Consider the following 6,973-nt stretch of genomic DNA (forward strand, 5'->3'; position numbering starts at 1 on the left):
CCATTCATGATTCATGTCCTGTTCTGGGCAACTTGTTCCCCCTTCCTGGGAAGGTGATGGTGGTTATGTCACCGTAGTGGAGACGTGGCAGCAAACAGATTCTCACAAATATGAATCATTCTTGGCATAACTTTGATGTCACATAATACTACTACTACTACTACTAAAAAGTCCCCTTTCCCACCAGAGGTGAGATATAAAAAATAAAACTTGAGTGAGGATGGAAGAACCCATCATGCCACGGTATAGTTTTTGCTTAAGCAAAGGTCTGTTGAATGAAGACTTGTTTGCCTCTTGGCTCTTAACTGGGTCTCAGACTATGCATGTATGCATGAGAGACAGAGAAAGAGAACTAAACACACACACAGACACACACACACACACACACACACCTGTCCACACAGATGGCATCATCATTAGAGTCAGGCAATAGGACCCTTTCTTGGGTCCCCTTTTTGAGAAAGCTGCTCTGTCTCTTCTTTGTGCCCTAAACCACAGGATGAGGAAGCTGAAGGGCCAAGGAGGTGCGCTCATGGGAAACCATGCTTGCCCGGCTAGGCCACATTCTGGGCACCGGGATCCTGAAACACTGTGTCCGGTGGGCCCTGAGCCAGCTTCCAGAGCTCGCATGGGCCTCTCTCCTGGCTCTGGTTTCCCAGGACAGTCCTGAAGGGGACTCCTCATTGTTGGTGTGTGCACCCTAGATCCAGTGGGGCCAAGGGCAGCTGCTGGGGCAGAGCGGGATGGGAGAGGAACATGTAAGAGAAGAAGCGGGCTGGCAAGGTGAGGAGGGCTGAAGGCTCATACCTGCGTCTGCTAACCTCCCCTGGGCCACACGAACTGGTATGCCAGGGATACAGGGCAGTGTGCCCCTGCCTGCCTCGCCACATGACTTTCTTAGAGCGGTTGTTCAACAGGAGCCCTGATTCTGAGGATATTTTCCCACTAGACTCTCTCATTATTGAGCACTTTCCTGCCTAGGGGACCTTCCTCCCAACACTTGGATTCCAGTGTGGTTTGTGGGGATGATTCACGTGGGGCCTAATAATGGAGGAAGCCGTGGTTTACGGTTTGGTTTTGTCTGTCAAGTAAAGGTGGAGATAGTGACACACAGGAAAAAGTTCTCACCAAAGTCTCCAAAGGACACCGGGCCAAGGCCCCTCTCTGCATCTCGTCTTTGCACGGAGGAGGGGGCGGCCACGCAAGCCGTGGGGACCACGCAGTGCCTCGCGCTCTGCCCAGGTGAGTGTCAGGAGGGCTGGGGATCAGCGGCTGCAGCAGCAACCCCCGTGCCCCCTTTCTGTCCCGTCACACTTCCATCTTTTTTCAGCTGTTGACCATGATTGATGTGTCAGACTATGTTTTTTTGGTTGTGCCCCTGGATGGCTGGTTTTTTGAGATGTGGGGTCAGTCTCTTAATCTCACTTGTCTAACAAGAAGATCCAAACAACGACCTTCTCCTTCTGGGTTCAAATGGGACGTCTGTTCAACACACACTGTGTCCCTCCGACACGCAGTTACCCTCCCACGTGGGGAGCTCTAGCCCGAATCACTGGCCCTGCTTCCTCTGACCACACGCTCCCTGACTGCCTGTGTTCCCTGCCTCTGTTCACCGGGCCCCGCACTCCCTGCCTCTGTTCACCGGGCCCCGCACTCCCTGCCTCTGTTCACCGGGCCGCGCACTCCCTGCCTCTGTTCACCGGGCCCCGCACTCCCTGCCTCTGTTCACCGGGCCCCGCACTCCCTGCCTCTGTTCACCGGGCCCCGCACTCCCTGCCTCTGTTCACCGGGCCCCGCACTCCCTGCCTCTGTTCACCGGGCCCCGCACTCCCTGCCTCTGTTCACCGGGCCCCGCACTCCCTGCCTCTGTTCACCGGGCCCCGCACTCCCTGCCTCTGTTCACCGGGCCCCGCACTCCCTGCCTCTGTTCACCGGGCCCCGCACTCCCTGCCTCTGTTCACCGGGCCACGCACTCCCTGTCTCTGTTCACCAGGCTGCACACTCCAGGCTGGAGACCTTGGCTCCGCCCTCGGCTCCCTGCACCATTGAGCCAGTGGCATCAAGTAGCTTCATCAACTTTATTGGTGGAGAATCCAAGGAAAGGCTGTTTCACTCCCAGGCCAAGCTCTTTCCTCCTCTCCTCTTACGCCAAGGCCTGGGGCACTAGCTGGCCACACATGGGTGATGCTGCCTAAGTCACTTCTTGAAGCACTGGGTTAGACTGGTCCTTCCTGGCTACCTGGATCTTAGGACTCTTCCCCAGCAGGATGGGGTTAGAGGGCCCAGCGTGCCCGAGGCATTGGGAGGGCAGGAACCAGTTAGCGGTGCTTGCCTGTCCCTAAGGCCTGGCTTACACTTGGAGAGGACCAGCCTTTGACCCTGCACAGCAGGCCTGGGCTCTGCAAACAGCCCCGACCCCTAGAGGGATGTTCAGTGTGTATCTCCCCCAAACTCCCACGGGCCTCAGAAAACTGAGGGCTGCCTCTGGGGGAGCAGCCTTTGGGCATTCCTGGGGCTGTCGTCTCTGCTCTGTCGCTTACCAACCATGTGGCCGTGGCTGGGTGACTCACCTCTGTCTGTAAAGCAGGGATGGAATGAGTCCTTTGAATCAGCACGGGGAAGATCCAATGAGTTTCTATATGCCCAGCGCATCACAAGGTAATTAGTGGTTAGTACTGTTGTTGCTGCCGTTCATCCATCCCTCTTGTAATTGTTAGTTTACTTTCTGTCTTCACCAGAAGCTCTCTCTATATCTGTGCCATCCACTTCTCTGACCCCAGAGCCCAGCGTCAATACATGTGCCTGGATAGATGGTTGAATGAATGAATGAATGAATGAATGAATGAATTTATTGTAATGGAGATTAAATGAGACCCCATGAAAGCTCCAGGAACAGAATGACTCTTTATCTGGAGAAGGCAAGCGGACAGGCCACAGGCAGCCCGCACCGGGGCAGGCCCAGGGATATGCATGAGGCCCGGGTTGCATCATCACAGCACAGTGGGAGAGCCCAGTGCAGCTGGGGTGAAGGTGTCCATGTGGGTCACATTTGCTGGTGGCTCTTTACTTCTGACTTCTGTGTGCACTCACCCTCCCAGCCCCTTGGCCTCCCTCGGGGAGCTGCCCTCCTGGACCCGAGCAGTGGGTGACAGCCGCACCCGTCCACAAGGAAAATGCTGTCTATTTTCCGTCAATGTGAACTCTCACATTTACATTTTTGCCAAGCTGGAAATAACAATAACTTAAACATGCCTCCGTGGCCCTGTCCTCTGTGAAGGGAGAGGAGAAGAAAGTGCCGCCCACTCCAGGAAACAAAGTGCCTTCTGTTAGCAGACACGGGCTTCTGGTTAAGTCCCCAGGGCCCCCACGGCTCAGTGGAATGAGCTGGGCTCGGCCTGCTGGGTGTACTGGGCTGTCTGTGCAGCCCCTCCCGAGGCCAGCCGTGTTTACCACCGTGGGAGAGGGGACACTCCCAGCCCAGCTGGGCACCCGCAAGGCGCTGACTGGCCAGCCCTGTGGGAACCCAGGGGCCTGAATGGCTCCCCTGTGCAGAACTGTCAGTGCTTTCCAACCCTCTGCCCTGTGCACCGTGGTCAAGGGCACGTCATGTCCCCAAGCACGGAGTGTGCCCAGGGTCCCATTCTTCACAACAGCCTTCCTTTCTCTGCCTGCTCAGCAAGCAGAAAAGGTTAACGTTTCCATCTTCTGTCCTAAGGAGACGCCTGCTGGGACTTGAGTCTTTTCTTGCTCCTTCCTGGGAGGGGTTGGAGCTCAGCCTCAAAGCAGAGTGGCTGACAACGTGGGAGAGGCTTGGATGTGTCGCTGCAGAGGAACATTCTTGCCACCCCCACCCTAAAGAGGCTGCGGGGACAGGCAGCCCAGCCCTCCTGGCCTATTTTCGGGCTGGAGAGAGGTTCGGTCTAAGGCACAGTTTTGGGAGGCAGATCAGCCGCTCCGTTCCGGCCTCCCACTCCCATGGAGCTCTCTGCTGCTTCTTCCAAGGGGCTACAGATACCCATTCCTTGCTCTATTTCTTCACCAGCCCCGCCTGTTCTCAGTCCATTACCTCATGGCCCTGCTCTCTGCTTACTAAAGTGACAATTCATCTATAAGGAAGCCCTTGCACTGTATCTGGGGATTCGCGGGGCTGCACCCTCAGCAGGCACTGTGGCCACATGGCATTGGCCTGAGACCTGAGCTCCTGGAGCCTCAACCCTGAGGCCCATGGTGAGCATCTCTGTAACTGCTCAGCCAGCCTGCCTTGGCCTGGTGATCATTAACCTGGGACCTTTCCCCCAGCACCAGTATCTGTGAGCTCAAGGAAGACATCTGGACTTCCTGAGAGCAGGGCAGGGCCAAACCATCTACTGAAATCATCAGCGAAAGCGAGGATTGATTGCTCCAGAAACTTCTAAATTTTTAGCTAGATGTAAATCATCCCACAGATATTATAGCTTTTGCTGCAATGTGGACATTGTGAAGGTGTTTTGCCTCTTTTAGGGGTGCAATAAAAAAGGAAAAATAATAGAATGAGAAAAAAAATCCAAACAATGGATACAAATCTTTGGTCGAGTCCTGTAAAACTACGACCTGAGTTCTCAGAAAGAGTCTATGGGAAACATATCACAGTAGGTCGACTTATTTCTGTCTCCAACCGTAGCGACCATCTTCTGTAAAAAAAAAAAAAATTTGAAAAACAAAAAAAGTTAGTCTTATTACTCAATATACCACAATTACTTGCTTAGTTTTTATTTTGTTGAGCTGCTTCTGGTTTAAGTATAATATATGTATTGCAGTCTTAATAGCCATTGTGATCACAAAACTGCTGGCGAGTTTTATCAAAACCCTTAAGACAGGCAAACATGAGGCTCTTAAAGAGAAAATCCTCAGTCGCCCCCTCATTTCCAATTTATCTAGTAAACATCTCTTTCAGAGGGAACTGAAGACAAATAGAAATAAATGAAGATACAAATGAATTCAATACTCACTGTTGTATAGATCAGCGGCTGTCAACCAAAGGGTAGCTTTGCCTCCCAGGGCACATTTGGCAACGTCTGCAGACATTTTTGGTTGTCACAGCTTGGAGAAGAAAGGCTGCTGCTAGCATCCGGGGGTACAGACTAGGGAGTCTACAATGCTCAGAATGGCCCCCCACAACAAAGAAGGCTCTGGCTTGAAATTCCATAGTGTCAAGGTTAGAAATGTTGGTATAGAAACTATGAGAGACACAAAACAGCATAAAGGCATAATTACTGCGTTTTAGGAATCTGCAAGCTAACTTGTTTTCAAAATTTTACTTAACGAAAACAGCCTTTAATTTCTTGTATTTATTTCCCCTGCTCTGGACCCTGTTTCACATGTATGGGAAAGCCAGGAGTCCCGCCATGCTTCTGAGTGAGGCATTCTGGGTAGCGCCGAGGAGGGCAGCACAGGGACGCTGGTGCGGGGTCCACGGACAGATGGCCCTTGCTGGGCCTGGCTGTTCACTGGAATCTGCACTATTCTCGGGGTGACAGTGAACAACTAAGCCATTTTTACCTTCAGGGAGTCTGCAGCTCTGAGGCCACCCAAGGACACTAAAACCAGGCCAGGCAGCTCTGGTGGGGAAGGTGACGAGATGGGGTGTCGGTGCACAGGGCAGCACCATGGCTGCATCCAAGTCTAGTCGGCTTTCGGAATCTCGTCCTGCGTGTGTGTCTGTGATTCTCTCACTCTCCTCTGGCTTCTGGCCCTACCATGTTCTATGGAGTCCCCCAAACTGGGGAGCTGATGCCTCAGGGCCAGCCCTACGGTCTCATTTCTGGCACATTCCACAGTGGGCCTTACCTGGGAGGCATTTGGGGCAGGGCCCGGCCCAGATGAGATTCTCAGAAAGTGTGGACGATGGTACTGTAGTTGAAGAGGGGAGTCCTCGCTTCTAGAGCTGCACGCCTCAATATTTACAAAGAAATGATGTGATAGCCAGGATTTGCCTCAGAGTAACCTGGAGTGCAGAGACAGAGGCTAGGCAATGGGAAATGAGAATGCCATGAGCCCTGGGGACGGCCCATGGGAGTCTAATCTGCATCTCTCTCTGCTTTCGTGTACATTTGAAATTGTTCCTAAAAATATCTATAAACCATACTTGTCCCTCCAAGGCCAAAGCTTAGAGTAGGGGCCAAAGTGAGTGAAGGGGCCTTGGCTCTCTTTTAGAGAGAGTTACTTGGTTCAGAATGAGAGTTTTTAGTATCTCCCTGTTGATCTGGAAGACTGGGGCTCCTGTCAGGGAGTGCCAGTGGTTAGGGGAGTCTGGAGGCTGGCTGGGTTCGTCAGGATGTGCTGGTGAGGATGCGGCTCGGGCCACCCCGTCAGAGCTGCCCTGAAGCAGGAGGCCTTGCAGGGATTTGAGGAGGCTGAGTCCGCACTCAAGAGGCTGCAAGAACCAAGCTGCCCTGATGCTGGGAGTGGGCCCCAGGCCGACAGCGTGAGCACAAGCCAGGCCTGAAGGGCACTGAGTGGCCAGAACAGACGGCACTTCCGAGGGGCTGAATCAGAATCGGTCCCAGGAGAGGGAAGAGGATGAAAACAAATCAGGAGCGCCTGTTTGTGTTTTAAGCCTGCCCACAAGAACCAGGAGATGGGCTCCTGGGATTTCACAATTCGAGGTCCATCTGGTGCCTCCTGCATCCTCTACACTTGAATATTGTGTGACACATAAAAGTCGGAGGTGACCTGAAGACACGTGCACCACAAGGGATGCTGTGGAGATGCCCTACAGGGACCCTGATGCGGGGGAATTTCTGATTTCTGGGGCCCGGCTCTTAGATGAAGGCAACAGAAAGTTACCTAAAGACAGCAATGGAGAGGTCTCCTCTGATCCACTGCTGTGTAATAAACCACCCCGAACTTAATGGCTTGGAACAGCAAGCGCTTATTCCCTGCCATGGTTCCTCAGGTTGACTAGGCTCAGTTGGGCGATTGTTGGCTGGTCTCA

The 6,973-nt window shown here is 53.2% G+C and overlaps 1 long non-coding RNA gene across 1 annotated transcript; it reads right to left on the minus strand.

Moving 5' to 3' along the window:
- Positions 1 to 2,890: 2,890 nt before the first annotated feature.
- On the minus strand, positions 2,891 to 5,983 carry LOC114673513 (uncharacterized). The gene is made up of 3 exons (XR_003724259.2): positions 5,827 to 5,983; positions 4,989 to 5,216; positions 2,891 to 4,670 (listed from the first exon to the last, which is right to left on the minus strand). It is a non-coding gene; the product is annotated as an uncharacterized LOC114673513 (long non-coding RNA).
- Positions 5,984 to 6,973: the final 990 nt, after the last annotated feature.

Source organism: Macaca mulatta, chromosome 17 (assembly GCF_049350105.2).
Source record: "Macaca mulatta isolate MMU2019108-1 chromosome 17, T2T-MMU8v2.0, whole genome shotgun sequence".
Classification (NCBI taxonomy): Eukaryota; Metazoa; Chordata; class Mammalia; order Primates; family Cercopithecidae; genus Macaca; species Macaca mulatta.